This window comes from Mytilus edulis, chromosome 3 (genome assembly GCF_963676685.1).
Source record: "Mytilus edulis chromosome 3, xbMytEdul2.2, whole genome shotgun sequence".
Lineage (NCBI taxonomy): Eukaryota > Metazoa > Mollusca > Bivalvia > Mytilida > Mytilidae > Mytilus > Mytilus edulis.
In genome coordinates this window covers 70,197,771-70,217,745 of record NC_092346.1, presented here as the reverse complement: position 1 = coordinate 70,217,745, position 19,975 = coordinate 70,197,771, and the positions used below count along the sequence as shown (strand labels likewise).

The 19,975-nt window shown below is 33.9% G+C and overlaps 1 protein-coding gene across 1 annotated transcript in view; it reads left to right on the top strand.

Annotated features, from left to right (window-relative positions):
- The window catches only part of LOC139517298 (uncharacterized), a 115,879-nt gene that overhangs the window by 58,495 nt on the left and 37,409 nt on the right, over positions 1-19,975 (top strand). The window lies entirely within an intron of this gene.

Sequence of the window (19,975 nt, the reverse complement as noted above, 5' to 3'; positions counted from 1 at the left end):
GTGGTAAGATAATCGTTGCAAAGAATCCTGCTCAAACTTTAGTGAAAGACGGGTTTAATTTTGCATTGTTACGAGAGTATATATTCTTTGTTGAAGGCAATGTAGTGACCTGCAATAAAAGTACCATTCAATTGAGTTTAGTTATGTGTCTTGTATTTCTGTCTGTGCCCTAAGTTTTCTATATTTTGCATGTGAAGTGCATCATGACACAAGACATTGTTACGTGTACCATGATGAGCTTTCGTGCAAGACTGCTGTGTGTATTTTTTACATGGAACATTTGATCAGACTTTGACTTTTTGACTCCTGACCTACATGTATGCACGTTGGGTGTGTCATCACGTTGCAGTGTATTCCTCGGTATATTACCTTGACCTCAAAATATAATTTTCAATTTGACCCTGCTTCTGAATATGTGGTATGTAGATGTATTGTCATAAGATGATGAGTCTATTGGCACGAGAAACTTCATGTGAGCTTGACCTTTGCCGTCAATGTAAAACTTGTATATTTTGTTTGAATTAAATGGAGAATTAACTGTATGATTGGCACTCGTACCACATCTTCTTAGATATATTAGATATATAGATATATTGTTAGTTTTATGTACCACAATGACCCTTTTCTCAAAATCCACTGTGTGTGGTTTTTTTTTGGTTTTTTTTTTGACAAGGATCTCTTGACCAGACTATGACTTTTTGACTCTTGACCTTTGCATATTGGATGTGTCTCTTGGTATGATTACCTTGACGTCAAGTCAGGAGTCTCTGGTTTTTGTTAGTCTTGTATGTTTTTAATTGTAAGTTTATTTTATAATTTGGAGTTTGAACTGGTACACATTTTGTTAAGGGCCATCTGAAGCCCGCCTCTGGGCGAGGGATTTTCTCGCTTTGTTGAAGATATAAAAAAAGAAGATGATCATGTGGTATGATTGCCATTGAGACAACTATCCACAAAAGACCAAAATGACACAGACATTAACAATTATAGGTCACCGTACGGCCTTCAACAATGAGCATAGCCCATACCGCATAGTCAGCTATGAGGACCCATTAGTTGCCTTTGACTGCTTTCTGCTCTTTTGACATGGTTACTGTCTCTTTTACACATTCCACATTTCCATTCTCAATTTTTAAGAATGTTTGGTTCAGATGAAACTAAATCCTTTAATTTCCGTGAATATCAAGTAAGAAAATTTACTGCTTCAGTAGCATCGTGTGCTGCCAGTTGTGATAGATAATGCAAAATGTTTCAATCATTTTACCTTAGATTTCATTTCATGGACATGTAGGTATGGATAGTCTGCTTTTACATCATAAAAATTCACACAGAAGGTATACGCATATCAATAAACTGAACTCAAGGCTAAGAACCTTTAAAGTACACTTAGACAGAGAGCTCAATCTAGTGAAACACTTTGTTAAGTTGGTCACATTCAACTTGAAATATCACTGTCTGTTACCAAACTGCACCGAGATCCTGAAAAAAATGCGCATGTTAAGTCTATTTAAAGAAGAATTCAATGGAAGTAAATAAGCTGATTACTGAAATAAATGTAGAATATGTCTATTAACCACAGATGCCCCTGTTTGTGAAAAAAATGAGTAAACTTTCACATATAGATGCAGTATTCGCTTAATTTTGACCGTTTTGTGACCATAAGCATTGTGAATAAGTTTCAAAACATTTGGTTGAGGCAAATAAAAGTTAAAGAACGGAAACAATAGATTTAGCAGTTTTCCTATCTCAAGGCTCCGGGTTCACATTTCGTACCACAACTTTTTACATCTAAACACTCATGAACAGTGACGCCATCGGGACCCAATATCGAACTTAATAGATCTGTGTTATGGGGTAATGTGAATACTAACATTTGATTGAGTCAGACTTATTTAAGAGAAAGGAAACGAAAGAGTCAGCACTTCTTATGTTTTTGAACGGTAAAAGTGACACTTAAAAATTTCAAATTTGATTTTGTGTTGAGGTGGGGATCCCGCTTACATGTTCAACCCCGCCTTATTCGGTATGTATGTGTCTGTGGTAAGTCAGGAGCCTGTAATTCAATGAATGTCGTTTTTTATGTGTTACATACTTGTTTTTCGTTCAATTTTTTTACATAAATTTGTGCGTTTATTTTCTCATTTGAATATTGTTTTACAATGTCATTTCAGTGCCTTTTATTGATAACTATATGCGGTATTGACTTTGCTCATTGTTGAAAGCTGCATATGACCCATAGTTTTTAGTGTTTGTGTGATCTGGTCTTTTGTGGAGAGTTCTTATTGGCACTCATGCCACATACGGGGGAGGGTTGGGATCCCGCTAACATGTTTAACCCCGCCTTATTTTATATGCACGTGCCTATTTTGTTTTTCGTTTATTTTTTGTACATAACTTATACCGTTTGTTTTCTCGTTTGAATTGTTTTACATTGTCATGTCGGTGCCTTTAAAAGCTGACTTTGCGGTATGAACCTTGCCCATTGTTGAAGACCGTGTTGGTGACCTAGGCTACATTGTATAATTGTTAATTTCTGTGTCATGTAGTCTCTTGTGGAGAGTTCTCATTGGCACTCATGCATCAGCTCCTTTTATATATTGTGTTTAGGTTTTGCAGTATTTGATTGAGGCAAACTAAAGTAAGAAGAGCAGAACCCGTTTTTATGGGACATTCGGGATTTTCATTTCATTTCATGGACATGCAGATATGGATAGTCTGTTTTTACATCTTAAAAATTCACACAGAGGGTATACGCATATCAATAAACTGAACTCAATGCAAAGAACCTTTAAAGTACACTTAGACAGAGAGCTCAATCTAGTGAAACACTTTGTTATGCTGGTCACGTGTAGCTTGAAATAATGTTGTCCGTTACCAAACTGAAACGAGATCCGGAAAAAAAATATGCAAGTTAATTCTAGAAGTAGAATTCAATGGAAGTAAATAAGCTGTTTACTTAAATAAATGTAAAATATGTCAATGGGACACAGATGCCCTGCTTGTGAAAAAACATGAGTAAACTTTCACATGTAATGCAGGATTCACGTTATTTTGACCGTTTTGTGACCATAAGCAATATGTATAAGTTTCAAAATATTTGGTTAAGGCAAACTGAAGTTGAAGAACGGTAACAACAGATTTAGCATTTTTCCTATCTCTGTGTTGACATTTGTGTCATATCCCACTAGCACTGTCATTAACACATGTACAATTAATTTTATTATAAAAATAATATTCAATCTTAATCTTGATTTCTTTATTTTTGGCCGAATGATTATATACATGCCCTTCACAACGACTGCATGAGTATCAAATTTGCCAATTTATTGTACATTATTATACATTTTATTATATTTATAACTTTTTTTCCAACTAATTAAAGCTTACCAACTTATTGATCATAACTTTCCTTTATATGTCTTTTAACATTCTGTTTTGAACAAAAAGATTTCTAACATATACTTCACATGTATTTCTTTCAAATCTGACATTATTAAAAATCCATTAAATAAATTCAGTCGAACTTGATAATAAATGTGCAATCAAATATATATGCAAGTCGTCAACTGGTCAAGTGGCTAGATGCACATATCGTTAGCCATATAAACAACATGTCCTAATTGGGTGGTTTTAAAACTTCTAGCATAGGTGGATCCAGGGGGCGCCCCCCAAACCCTTTGTGGGGGAAATTTGGTTGATTATATAGGGAATCATTGAAGCATGAATGAAGCGGGTCCCCTTAGGAAAAGTTCTGGATCCGCCACTGTCTAGACATATTTACGTAAATAAGGGATGAGTAAAGGAAAAAAAAAGAAAACAGCATGACTGAATTAAATAAAAAGATGTTCGATGTACTGTATACTTCGGTTTGTTTTAAAAATATATACGATGCTTTATTTTTATCTAGTTTTCTTATCAAAATAATTAAAATGAGAAAATAAATACCTTATAGCTTCCTTTACCGTCGATGCTAAAATGTTTAATGTTATAAAATAATTTTAGCGTCTTTGACCTACTTTACCTTTTTATTCGGAGACTTGCGGTTATTTTCTGTTACGTTCAACGGGAACATTAGAATGATCTAGAATAGAACCAAGATGGAACCAAGAGCGGATCCAGGGGGGGGGGTCCTTCGTGGGAAAAATTTGGTTGATTATATAGGGAATCATTGAAGCATGACTGAAGCGGGCCCCCCTTAGGAAAAGTTCTGGATCCACCACTGTCTAGACATATTTACGTAAATAAGGGATGAGTAAAGGGGAAAAAAGAAAACAAAATGACTGAATTAAATAAAAGGATGTTCGATATACTGTATACGTCGGTTTGTTTTAAAAATCTATACGATGCTTTATTTTTATCTAGTTTCCTTATCAAAATAATTAAAATGAGAAGATAAATACCTTACAGCTTCCTTTACCGTCGATGCTAAAATGTTTAATGTTATAAAATAATTTTAGCGTCTTTGACCTACTTTACCTTTTTATTCGGAGACTTGCGGTTATTTTCTGTTATGTTCAACGGGACATTCGGAATTCTCATGACTTTTTATACCTTCAATGTATTTTCCAAATCATTTATTTATTTAGTATACAAGATTGATCGTTTATATAAATATACAGTGTTAATTTCCATTGTTTAACCCAAGCGTACATTTTAGATAAATAAATTGAATGAAAACTACGGTTCCTAATTTGTGCATTGGAATTAAAAATTCGATATGCATCATTACTTTCTTTTGTTTACAACTCTGTCTTGTATTGTTCTGGTCGTACTATTTCAAATATTCAATTTCATGACTGTATCATGTGTATCCATAAGTTTACCATAGTACTATCATATGGTTGGGTTAAAAATTAATGGTAAACCCTTAGGCTAGTTTTTACTGTTTTACTGTTTAATCTTACCGTTTTAATTTCTTGACATAACTGCACGACTCGATTCTCAATTATATGTGTTAAGATAATCGTTGCAAAGAATCCTGCTCAAACTTTAGTGAAAGACGGGGTTAATCTTGCTTTGTTGCGAGAGTTTATATTCTTTGTTGAAGGCAATTGAAGTGACCTGCAATACAAGTTCCATTCAATTGAGTTTAGTTATTATATGTCTTGTGTTTCTGTCTCTGCCCTAGGTTTTCTATATGAGTCTATTGGCACGAGAAACTTCATGTGAGCTTGACCTTTGTCCTCAATGAAAAACTTGTATATTTTGTTTGAATTAAATGGAGAATTAACTGTATGATTGGCATTCGTACCACATCTTCTAAGATATATTAGATACATAAGATATATTGTTAGTTTAGTGTACCACAATGACCCTTTTATCAAAATCCTTTTTTTTCACAAGAATCTCTTGACCAGACTATGACTTTTTGACTCTTGACCTTTGCATATTGGATGTGTCTCTTGGTATGATTACCTTGACGTCAAGTCAGGAGTCTCTGGTTTTTGTTAGTCTTGTATATTTTTAATTGTAAGTTGATTTTATAATTTGAAGTTTGAACTGGTACACATTTTGTTAAGGGCCATCTGAAGCCCGCCTCTGGAAGAGGGATTTTCTCGCTTTGTTGAAGATATAAAAAAGAAGATGTGGTATGGTTGCCAATGAGACAACTATCCACAAAAGACTAAAATGACACAGACTTTAACAACTATAGGTCCCCGTACGGCCTTCAACAATGAGCAAAGCCCATACCGTATAGTCAGCTATGAGGACTCATAAATGGCCTTTGACTGCTTTCTGCTCTTTTGACATTGTTACTGTCTCTTTTACACATTCCACATTTCCATTCTCAATTTTTTAGAATGTTTGGTTCAGATGAAACTAAATCCTTTAATTTCCGTGAATATCAAGTAAGAAAATTTACTGCTTCAGTAGCATCATGTTCTGCCAGCTGTGATAGATAATGCAAAATGTTTCAATCATTTTACCTTAGATTTCATTTCATGGACATGTAGGTATGAATAGTCTGCTTTTACATCATAAAAATTCACACAGAAGGTATACGCATATCAATAAACTGAACTCAATGCTAAGAACCATTAAAGTACACTTAGACAGAGAGCTCAATCTAGTGAAACACTTTGTTAAGTTGGTCACATTTAACTTGATATCACTGTCTGTTACCAAACTGCACCGAGATCCTGAACAAAATGTGCAAGTTCAGTTTATTTAAAAAAGAATTCAATGGAAGAAAATAAGCTGATTACTGAAGTAAATGTAGAATATGTCTATTAATCACAGATGCCCCTGCTTGTGAAAAAAATGAGTAAACTTCCACATATAGATGCAGGATTCGCGTAATTTTGACCGTTTTGTGACCATAAGCATTGTGAATAAGTTTCAAAACATTTGGCTGAGGCAAATTAAAGTTAAAGAACAGAAACAATAGATTTAGCAGTTTTCCTATCTCAAGGCTCCGGGTTGACATTTGTATCATTGGTAATCGTACCACAACTTTTTACATATAAAAAAAACATGAACAGTGACGCCATCGTGACCCAATATTGAGCTTCACAGATCTGTGTTATGGGGTAATGTGAATCGCGTATAAGGTTCATAACATTTGATTGAGTCAGACTTATTGAGGGCCCTCATGGGGTTTTTGATTATGTGATTACTTGGCCGTTTTTTTAATGATTATTTGATTATTAAGCCAAATATTTCATGATTATTTGATTACCTAGGACTGTATTTTTAGTTTATGATAATTTGATTACTAAAGATAAGCAAATATTTAATGATTATGTGATTATATTGGCAAAAAAATGGTGATTATGTGATTACTAGGACCCCCCCATGAGGGGCCTCCTTATTCAAGACAAAGGAAACGAAATAGTCAGCACTTCTTATATTTTTTAAAGGGACATGATAACTCTTGAACGGTAAAAGTGACACTTAAAAATTTCAAATTTGATTTTGTGTTGAGGTGGGGATCCCGCTTACATGTTCAACCCCGCCTTATTCGGTATGTATGTGCTTGTGGTAAGTCAGGAGCCTGTAATTCAATGAATGTCGTTTTTATGTGTTACATACTTGTTTTTCGTTCATTTTTTTTACATAAATTTGTTCGTTTATTTTCTCGTTTGAATATTGTTTTACAATGTCATTTCAGTGCCTTTTATTGATAACTATATGCGGTATTGACTTTGCTCATTGTTGAAAGCTGCATATGACCAATAGTTTTTAGTGTTTGTGTGATCTGGTCTTTTGTGGAGATTTCTTATTGGCACTCATGCCACATACGAGGGAGGGTTGGGATCCCGCTAACATGTTTAACCCCGCCTTATTTTATATGCACGTGCCTATTTTGTTTTTCGTTTATTTTTTGTACATAACTTATACGGTTTGTTTTCTCGTTTGAATTGTTTTACATTGTCATGTCGGTGCCTTTAAAAGCTGACTTTGCGGTATGAACCTTGCCCATTGTTGAAGACCGTGTTGGTGACCTAGGCTACATTGTATAATTGTTAATTTCTGTGTCATTTAGTCTCTTGTGGAGAGTTCTCATTGGCACTCATGCATCAGCTCCTTTTATATATTGTGTTTAGGTTTTGAAGTATTTGACTGAGGCAAACTAAAGTAAGAAGAGCAGAACCCGTTTTTATGGGACATTCGGGACAGACGGACTAGTGTAACTCTTTATGTTCCTAAATCATGGCGCCAACACAGAAGTTCTTACTATTGTGCTGGTGATACACTAGCACTGTCATTAACACATGTACAATTAATTTTATTATAAAAATAATATTCAATCTTAATCTTGATTTCTTTATTTTTGGCCGAATGATTATATGCATGCCCTTCACAACGACTGCATGAGTATCAAATTTGCCAATTTATTGTACATAATTATACATTTTATTATATTTATAACTTTTTTTCCAACTAATTAAAGCTTACCAACTTATTGATCATAACTTTCCTTTATATGTCTTTTAACATTCTGTTTTGAACAAAAAGATTTCTAACATATACTTCACATGTATTTCTTTCAAATCTGACATTATTAAAAATCCATTAAATAAATTCAGTCGAACTTGATAATAAATGTGCTATCAAATATATATGCAAGTCGTCAACTGGTCAAGTGGCTAGATGCACATATCGTTAGCCATATAAACAACATGTCCTAATTGGGTGGTTTTAAAACTTCTAGCATAGGTGGATCCAGGGGGCGCCCCCCAAACCCTTTGTGGGGGAAATTTGGTTGATTATATAGGGAATCATTGAAGCATGAATGAAGCGGGCCCCTTAGGAAAAGTTCTGGATCCGCCACTGTCTAGACATATTTACGTAAATAAGGGATGAGTAAAGGAAAAAAAAAGAAAACAGCATGACTGAATTAAATAAAAAGATGTTCGATGTACTGTATACTTCGGTTTGTTTTAAAAATATATACGATGCTTTATTTTTATCTAGTTTTCTTATCAAAATAATTAAAATGAGAAAATAAATACCTTATAGCTTCCTTTACCGTCGATGCTAAAATGTTTAATGTTATAAAATAATTTTAGCGTCTTTGACCTACTTTACCTTTTTATTCGGAGACTTGCGGTTATTTTCTATTATGTTCATTCGGAATTCTCATGACTTTTTATACCTTCAATGTATTTTCCAAATCATTTATTTATTTAGTATACAAGATTGATCGTTTATATAAATATACAGTGTTAATTTCCATTGTTTAAGTTTAACCCAAGCGTACATTTTAGATAAATAAATTGAATGAACACTACGGTTCCTAATTTGTGCATTGGGATTAAAAATTCGTATTTATCATTACTTTCTTTTGTTTACAACTCTGTCTTGTGTTGTTCTGGTCGTACTATTTCAAATATTCAATTTCATGACTGTATCATGTGTTTCCATAAGTTTACCATAGTACTATCATATGGTTGGGTTAAAAAAAATGGTAAACCCTAGTTTTTAGTGTTTTAAAGTCTAATCTTACCGTTTTAATTTATTGACATAACTGCACGACTCGATTCTCAATTATATGTGGTAAGATAATCGTTGCAAAGAATCCTGCTCAAACTTTAGTGAAAGACGGGTTTAACTAAATGCATTGTTGCGAGAGTTTATATTCTTTGTTGAAGGCAATTGTAGTGACCTGCAATACAAGTACCATTCAATTGAGTTTAGTTATATGTCTTGTGTTTCTGTCTCTGCCCTAGGTTTTCTATATTTTGCATGTGTAGTGCATCATGACATAAGACATTGTTACGTGTACCATGATGAGCTTTCGTGCAAGACTGCTGTGTGTATTTTTTACATGGAACATTTGATCAGACTTTGACTTTTGACTCCTGACCTACATGTATGCACGTTGGGTGTGTCATCATGTTGCATTGTGTTTATCGGTATATTACCTTGACCTCAAAATATAATGTTCAATTGACCTTGCTTCTAAATATGTGGCATGTACATGTGTTGTCATAAGATGATGAGTCTATTGGCACGAAAAACTTCATGTGAGCTTGACCTTTGCCCTCAATGTAAAACTTGTATATTTTGTTTGAATTAAATGGAGAATTAACTGTATGATTGGCACTCGTACTACATCTTTTAGATATATTAGACATGTTAGATATATAGATATATTGTTAGTTTTGTGTACCAATATGACCCTTTTTCTCAAAATCCGCTTTGTGGGTTTTTTTTTAAAAGGATGTCTTGACCAGACTATGACTTTTTGACTCTTGACCTTTGCATATTGGATGTGTCTCTTGGTATGATTACCTTGACGTCAAGTCAGGAGTCTCTTGTTAGTCTTGTATGTTTTTAATTGTAAGTTTATTATATGATTTGGAGTTTGAACTGGTACACATTTTGTTAAGGGCCATCTGAAGCCCGCCTCTGGGCGAGGGATTTTCTCGCTTTGTTGAAGATATAAAAAAGAAGATGTGGTAACATTGCCAATGAGACAACTATCCACAAAAGACCAAAATGACACAGACATTAACAACTATCAATGACTATAGGTCACCATACGGCCTTCAACAATGAGCAAAGCCCATACCGCATAGTCAGCTATTAGGACCCATTAGTGGCCTTTGACTGCTTTCTGCCTTTTTGACATGGTTACTGTCTCTTTTACACATTCCACATTTCCATTCTCAATTTTTAAGAATGTTTGGTTCAGATGAAACTAAATCCTTTAATTTCCATGAATATCAAGTAAGAAAATGTACTGCTTCAGTAGCATCGTATGCTGCCAGTTGTGATAGATAATGCAAAATGTTTCAATCATTTTACCTTAGATTTCATTTCATGGACATGTAGGTATATGCTTCTACATCATAAAAAGTCACACAGAAGGTATACGCATATCAATAAACTGAACTCAATGCTAAGAACCTTTAAAGTACACTTAGACAGAGAGCTCAATCTAGTGAAACACTTTGTTAAGTTGGTCACATTTAACTTGAAATATCACTGTCTGTTACCAAACTGCACCGAGATTCTTAAAAAAATGTGCAAGTTAAGTCTATTTAAAGAAGATTTCAATGGAAGTAAATAAGCTGATTACTGAAATAAATGCAAAATATGTCTATTAACCACAGATGCCCCTGCTTGTGAAAAAGATGAGTAGACTTCCACATATAGATGCAGGATTCACGTAATGTTGACCGTTTTGCGACCATAAGCATTGTGAATAATTTTCAAATCATTTGGTTGAGGCAAATTAAAGTTAAAGAACGGAAACAATAGATTTAGCAGTTTTCCTATCTCAAGGCTCCGGGTTGACATTTGTATCATTGGTACTCGTACCACAACTTTTTACATCTAAAAACTCATGAACAGTGACGCCATCGGGACCCAATATCGAACTTAATAGATATGTGTTATGGGGTAATGTGAATCGCGTATAAGGTTCCTAACATTTGATTGAGTCAGACTTATTTATGAAAAAGAAACGAAAGAGTCAGCACTTCATATGTTTGTAAAGGGACATAATAACTCTTGAACGGTAAAATTGACACTTAAAAATTTCAAACTTGATTTTGTGTTGAGGTGGGGATCCCGCATACATGTTCAACCCCGCCTTATTCGGTATGTATGTGCCTGTGGTAAGTCAGGAGCCTGTAATTCAATGAATGTCGTTTTTAGGTGTTACATACTTGTTTTTCCTTCATTTTTTGAATATTGTTTTACAACGTCATTTCAGTGCCTTTTATTGCTGACTATATGCGGTATTGACTTTTCTCATGGTTGAAAGCTGTATATGACCTATAGTTGTTAGTGTTTGTGTCATCTGGTCTTTTGTGGAGAGTTATCATTGGCACTCATGTCACATAAGGGGAAGGGTTGGGATCCCGCTAACATGTTTAATCCTGCCTTATTTTATATGCACGTGCCTATCTTGTTTTTCGTTTATTTTTTGTACATAAATTAGACCGTTTGTTTTCTCGTTTGAATTGTTTTATATTGTTATGTCGGTGCCTTCAATAGCTGACTTTGCGGTATGAACCTTCCTCATTGTTGAAGATCATGTGGTGACCTAGGCTACATTGTATAATTGTTAATTTCTGTGTCATTTAGTCTCTTGTGGAGAGTTCTCACTGGCACTCATGCACGAGCTTCTTTTATATATCATGTATATTGTGTATATTAAGTTTCGTAGTATTTGGTATAGGCAAACTAAAGTTAGGAGAGCGGAACCCGTTTTTATTGGATGTTCGGGACAGACGGACTAGTGTAACTCTTTAGGCCCCTTAATCATGGCGCAACACAGAAGTTCTGACTATTGTGCTGGTGATACACATCCCACTAGCACTGTCATTAACACATGTACACATAATTTTATTATAACCACAAATTCAACAAAAATGGATCAGTTAATGATAAGCCACATCCCGGGGTTCAAAAAGCAAGAAACGCTCAGCAAAACCGATACATTTGGTCTTTAACATATCCGATATCGACTCTGATGGATGTCCAAAGGTCACGAGAGTTCAATGGTAGTCACGGTAGATCCTCTGAAGCAATTTCAGTGAAGCACCATTTGCGCAGAAATTCAACAGTTAAAGAACACCACAGCCGACATCTTAATGGCCGTCTGGCGTAAACATCGAATTCTGTAGACCAAAAATCATTCATTATGTACCAAAAATCGTCAGTGGTGGTTACATAGACATTTGGCACCCGCCTTGGCCAAAAGTCATGCGTTTCGCCAGATTTAGGTCCGATAGAGCAAATTTTGCATCAGATTTGACATGGTTTAGACGATGAAAACCACCACCAATATCAAAAAGTCAGCTTGAGTTTGCTTTGCGGGACAAGTGGAATAACATTCCTCGAGATCACACTAAACGTCCGGGATGATCAATTCCGCGGCGCTGTCGAGATTGCGCTGCACAACAGTGTTGTAACATTTTTTGTTAGGACTGTGATTTGATGATTCGACATTGGATGTTTCGTTTATCTATTGCGCCCGAAAGATGACAATGAAACATTTTTGTTTGATATCGATCTATTGTTAGAATTGTTAATTTTCAAGAACAATTCATTTTGAAAGATCATGATTTCTAATATAAATTTTATTTTTGAAAAACCAAGTGTTGCGTTTTCATTGGCACTCAGTATATATAAATAGAACCATACAAATAGTTAGCAAATACATATAAAAAAAGATGTGATATGATTGCCAATGAGACAATTCTCCACAACAGACCAAAATGACATAGAAATTAACAATTACAGGTCGCCACACAACCTTCAACAATGAGCAAAGCTAATGCAGCATAGTCGGCTATAAAAGGTCTCAAAATGACAATGTGAAACAATTCAAAGGAGAAAAATAACGCTTATTTATGTACAAAAAATAAAGAAAAAACGAATATGTAACGCATAAACAAACGACAACCACTGAATTACAGGCTCCTTATATCATGTTCTCAGATATCATCTCCCAATTTAAAAAAAATCACGAAAAATTGAACCTATTATGTGTTGCTCTCCTAGCTATAAAATGTATCCAAAATCAAAGATGTGGAACATATTCTATCATAATCATTTGGTAACTAATGCAATTAGTGTCTCTTCCATGCCTGTCTTGAACATAAAAACTAAACTACATATAAAATAAACAATACTCCTAATGCTCCGGTTGGTTGTCATCGTGCAACACAGTTAATAACACATATAGGAAAATCATAGAACTACATTTATCATAAAACACTGTCAAACATTCAAACATACTATCCACACTCGTCTGTGTCCACACTTGTTTTATTATAAAAATATTCAATCTTAATTTTGATTTCTTTATTTTTGGCCGAATGAGTATATGCATGCCCTTCACAATGACTGAACGAGTATCAAATTTGACAAATTTATTGTACATAATTATACATTTTATTATATTTTATAACCTTTTTTTCAACTAATTAAAGCTTACCAACTTATTGATCATCGCTTTCCTTTTTATGTCTTTTAACATTCTGTTTTGAACAAAAAGATTTGTTACATATACTTCACATGTATTTCTTTCAAATCTGACATTATTACAAAGCCATTAAATAAAATTCAGTCGAACTTGATAATCAATATGCAATCAAATATATATGCAAGTCGTCAACTGGTCAAGTGGCTAGATGCACATATCGTTAGCCATATAAACAACATGTCCTAATTGGGTGGTTTTAAAACTTCTAGCATAGGCGGATCCAGGGGGTGGCTCCCCCCTTTTCGTGGGAAAAATTTTGTTGATTATATAGGGAAACATTGAAGCATGACTGGATCGAGCCCCCCTTAGGAAAAGTTCTGGATCCGCCACTGTCTAGACATATTTACGTAAATAAGGGATGAGTAAAAGAAAAACAAAACAAAACGAATGAATTAAATAAAAGGATGTTCGATATACTGTATACTTCGGTTTGTTTTTAAAAATCTATACGATGCTTTATCTTTATCTAGTTTCCTTATCAAAATAATTAAAATGAGAAGATAAATACCTTATAGCTTCCTTTACCGTCGATGCTAAAATGTTTAATGTTATAAAATAATTATAGCGTCTTTGACCTACTTTACCTATTTATTCGGAGACTTGCAGTTATCTTCTGTTATGTTCAACGGGAACATTAGAATGATCTAGAATAGAACCCAGATGGAACCAAGAAGTTGGGTTGCCTTAACCAAACAACCCGGATGTTGAACCAGTTACCATGGTTTCGAACCAAAGAACCAAGGTTCAGAACCAGAAAACCCAGATGGAACCAAGGTTTAGAACCAGAGTGCCCGGATATAACCTAATTACATTCGGAATTCTCATGACTTTTTATACCTTCAATGTATTTTCCAAATCATTTATTTATTTAGTATATTTATATATAATTTATATATAATTTACAAGATTGATCGTTTATATAAATATACAGTGTTAATTTCCATTATTTAACCCAAGCGTACATTTTAGATAAATAAATTGAATGAAAACTACGGTTCCTAATTTGTGCATTGGAATTAAAAATTCGATATGCATCATTACTTTCTTTTGTTTACAACTCTGTCTTGTATTGTTCTGGTCGTACTATTTCAAATATTCAATTTCATGACTGTATCATGTGTATCCATAAGTTTACCATAGTACTATCATATGGTTGGGTTAAAAATTAATGGTAAACCCTTAGGCTAGTTTTTACTGTTTTAATGTTTAATCTTGCCGTTTTAATTTCTTGACATAACTGCACGACTCGATTCTCAATTATATGTGTTAAGATAATCGTTGCAAAGAATCCTGCTCAAACTTTAGTGAAAGACGGGGTTAATCTTGCTTTGTTGCGAGAGTTTATATTCTTTGTTGAAGGCAATTGTAGTGACCTGCAATACAAGTTCCATTCAATTGAGTTTAGTTATTATATGTCTTGTGTTTCTGTCTCTGCCCTAGGTTTTCTATATGAGTCTATTGGCACGAGAAACTTCATGTGAGCTTGACCTTTGCCCTCAATGTAAAACTTGTATATTTTGTTTGAATTAAATGGAAAATTAACTGTATGATTGGCATTCGTACCACATCTTCTAAGATATATTAGATACATAAGACATATTGTTAGTTTAGTGTACCACAATGACCCTTTTATCAAAATCCTTTTTTTTCACAAGAATCTCTTGACCAGACTATGACTTTTTGACTCTTGACCTTTGCATATTGGATGTGTCTCTTGGTATGATTACCTTGACGTCAAGTCAGGAGTCTCTGGTTTTTGTTAGTCTTGTATATTTTTAATTGTAAGTTGATTTTATAATTTGAAGTTTGAACTGGTACACATTTTGTTAAGAGCCCGACTTTGGAAGAGGGATTTTCTCGCTTTGTTGAAGATATAAAAAAGAAGATGTGGTATGGTTGCCAATGAGACAACTATCCACAAAAGACCAAAATGAAACAGACTTCAACAACTATAGGTCACCGTATGGCCTTCAACAATGAGCAAAGCCCATACCGCATAGTCAGCTATGAGGACTCATAAATGGCCTTTGACTGCTTTCTGCTCTTTTGACATTGTTACTGTCTCTTTTACACATTCCACATTTCCATTCTCAATTTTTTAGAATGTTTGGTTCAAATGAAACTAAATCCTTTAACTTCCGTGAATATCAAGTAAGAAAATGTACTGCTTCAGTAGCATCATGTTCTGCCAGCTGTGATTGATAATGCAAAATGTTTCAATCATTTTACCTTAGATTTCATTTCATGGACATGTACGTATGGATAGTCTGCTTTTACATCATAAAAATTCACACAGAAGGTATACGCATATCAATATACTGAACTCAATGCTAAGAACCATTAAAGTACACTTAGACAGAGAGCTCAATCTAGTGAAACACTTTGTTAAGTTGGTCACATTTAACTTGATATCACTGTCTGTTACCAAACTGCACCGAGATCCTGAAAAAAAATGTGCAAGTTCAGTTTATTTAAAAAAGAATTCAATGGAAGAAAATAAGCTGATTACTGAAATAAATGTAGAATATGTCTATTAATCACAGATGCCCCTGCTTGTGAAAAAAATGAGTAAACTTCCACATATAGATGCAGGATTCGCGTAATTTTGACCGTTTTGTGACCATAAGCATTGTGAATAAGTTTCAAAACATTTGGCTGAGGCAAATTAAAGTTAAAGAACGGAAACAATAGATTTAGCAGTTTTCCTATCTCAAGGCTCCGGGTTGACATTTGTATCATTGGTACTCGTACCACAACTTTTAACATCTAAAAAAACATGAACAGTGACGCCATCGTGACCCAATATTGAGCTTCACAGATCTGTGTTATGGGGTAATGTGAATCGCGTATAAGGTTCATAACATTTGATTGAGTCAGACTTATTTAAAACAAAGGAAACGAAAGAGTCAGCACTTTTTATATTTTTTTAATGGGACATGATAACTCTTGAACGGTAAAAGTGATACTTAAAAATTTCAAATTTGATTTTGTGTTGAGGTGGGGATCCCGCTTACATTTTCAACCCGCCTTATTCGGTATGTATGTGCTTGTGGTAAGTCAGGAGCCTGTAATTCAATGAATGTCGTTTTTTATGTGTTACATACTTGTTTTTCGTTCATTTTTTGTACATAAATTTGTTCGTTTATTTTCTCGTTTGGATATTGTTTTACAATGTCATTTCAGTGCCTTTTATTGCTGACTATATGCGGTATTGACTTTGCTCATTGTTGAAAGCTGCATATGACCCATAGTTGTTAGTGCTTGTGTGATCTGGTCCTTTGTGGAGAGTTCTTATTGGCACTCATGCCACATACGGGGGAGGGTTGGGATCCCGCTAACATTTTTAACCCCGCCTTATTTTATATGCACGTGCCTATCTTGTTTTTCGTTATCTTTTGTACATAACTTATACCGTTTGTTTTCTCGTTTGAATTGTTTTACATTGTCATGTCGGTGCCTTTAAAAGCTGACTTTGCGGTATGAACCTTGCCCATTGTTGAAGACCGTGTTGGTGACCTAGGCTACATTGTATAATTGTTAATTTCTGTGTCATTTAGTCTCTTGTGGAGAGTTCTCATTGGCACTCATGCATCAGCTCCTTTTATATATTCTGTTTAGGTTTTGAAGTATTTGATTGAGGCAAACTAAAGTAAGAAGAGCAGAACCCGTTTTTATGGGACATTCGGGACAGACGGACTAGTGTAACTCTTTATGTTCCTAAATCATGGCGCCAACACAGAAGTTCTTACTATTGTGCTGGTGATACACATCCCACTAGCACTGTCATTAACACATGTACAATTAATTTTATTATAAAAATAATATTCAATCTTAATCTTGATTTCTTTATTTTTGGCCGAATGATTATATACATGCCCTTCACAACGACTGAATGAGTATCAAATTTGACAAATTTATTGTACATAATTATACATTTTATTATATTTATAACTTTTTTTCCAACTAATTAAAGCTTACCAACTTATTGATCATAACTTTCCTTTATATGTCTTTTAATATTCTGTTTTGAACAAAAAGGTTTCTAACATATACTTCACATGTATTTCTTTCAAATCTGACATTATTAAAAATTCATTAAATAAAATTCAGTCGAACTTGATAATAAATGTGCAATCAAATATATATGCAAGTCGTCAACTGGTCAAGTGGCTAGATGCACATATCGTTAGCCATATAAACAACATGTCCTAATTGGGTGGTTTTAAAACTTCTAGCATAGGTGGATCCAGGGGGCGTCCCCCAAACCCTTTGTGGGGGAAATTTGGTTGATTATATAGGGAATCATTGAAGCATGAATGAAGCGGGCCCCCTTAGGAAAAGTTCTGGATCCGCCACTGTGTAGACATATTTACGTAAATAAGGGATGAGTAAAGGAAAAAAAAAGAAAACAGCATGACTGAATTAAATAAAAAGATGTTCGATGTACTGTATACTTCGGTTTGTTTTAAAAATCTATACGATGCTTTATTTTTATCTAGTTTCCTTATCAAAATAATTAAAATGAGAAGATAAATACCTTATAGCTTCCTTTACCGTCGATGCTAAAATGTTTAATGTTATAAAACAATTTTAGCGTCTTTGACCTACTTTACCTTTTTATTCGGAGACTTGCGGTTATCTTCTGTTATGTTCAACGGGAACATTAGAATGATCTAGAATAGAACTAAGATGGAACCAAGAGAGGATCCAGGGGGTGGGGGATGGGGAGGGGGGGTTGGGGGGGTCCTTCGTTGTAAAAATTTGGTTGATTATATAGGGAATCATTGAAGCATGAATGAAGCGGGCCCCCTTAGGAAAAGTTCTGGATCCGCCACTGTCTAGACATATTTACGTAAATAAGGGGCGAGTAAAGGAAAAAAAAAGAAAACAGCATGACTGAATTAAATAAAAAGATGTTCGATGTACTGTATACTTCGGTTTGTTTTAAAAATCTATACGATGCTTTATTTTTATCTAGTTTCCTTATCAAAATAATTAAAATGAGAAGATAAGTACCTTATAGCTTCCTTTACCGTCGATGCTAAAATGTTTAATGTTATAAACTAATTTTAGCGTCTTTGACCTACTTTACCTTTCTATTCGGAGACTTGCGGTTATCTTCTGTTATGTTCAACGGGAACATTAGAATGTTCTAGAATAGAACCCAGATGGAACCAAGAAGTTGGGTTGCCTTAACCAAACAACCCGGATGTTGAACCAGTTACCATGGTTTCGAACCAAAGAACCAAGGTTCAGAACCAGAAAACCTAGATGGAACCAAGGTTTAGAACCAGAGTGCCCGGATATAACCTAATTGCATTCGGAATTCTCATGACTTTTTATACCTTCAGTGTATTTTCCAAATCATTTATTTATTTAGTATATTTATATATAATATATAATATAATTTATATATAATATACTAAAAATTTATCCTGAACTTGAAAATGTAAGCACATGAATATATGTAAGAAGTCAGATAGCACTGACCATTCAACTTGCTTTAGTCTACTCAACCGACCAAAGTTTAAAGAGGAAAATGATATACATGTAGGAGTCCTGCTAGATTCTGATCTCACTTTTGACAATCATATAAGCGAAAAAGCATATAAGGCCACCTTAATATTTGCAGTTATTAGGAGAGCATTTAAATACTTGGGCACTGAGACATTCTTACCATAAGTCCCTTACATAAATGCCTTTAAAACTGACTAGATAAATACATGTATTTGTCTGATGAAAAGGTCTATTATTACGACTATATATAGCTAAAATATCCGGAAGTCACGGACAAAACAGTACTAAATACAATCAAAATTACGAGTCTGGTGAAGAGGAACATTAGGCCTAAGGGATCCTGTACTGAAAATCAATCATAAGTAACTGTTAGTTAGTAAGATCGTATATATATATATATATATATATATATATATATATATATATATATATATATATATATATATATATATATACATATATATATATATATATATATATATATGAGTCTGAAAGATTGTGTAACAATACCGATAAATAGATGGAAAACAAAACACTAAAAAGTGTTGAATATCATTGCACAAAGATGGAAAAACTGAACAGATGATATAAATTATACAATAATTGCAAATATTTCGGCTCAACAAATGGCCTTCTTCGGTGACAAAAGTTTTAACAATAATGAGATATAATGTATAAGGTGTAAACATAGATCACTAATAATACAGGTAAGTTTTGGTCGATTATATATATATATGTTCCGGACCATATGAGTATAATACTCGTTTGGTTATTAACGGGCCGGACCATATGAGTATTGGGACCATATAGGTATTTTTTTTTTTAAATTAAATTATAAAAGTTTCAATATACAAAAACTTTATCTAAAAAAAACAATGATGGTTACATGACAATGTATTATTTTTATAATTCAAATATTTTGTAAAATTCAAATATTGATGCTATCGTTTTCATCGCTAGTTACATTCTACATGTAGGCTTGGGGTGATATTAACTTTCACATGGTATCAT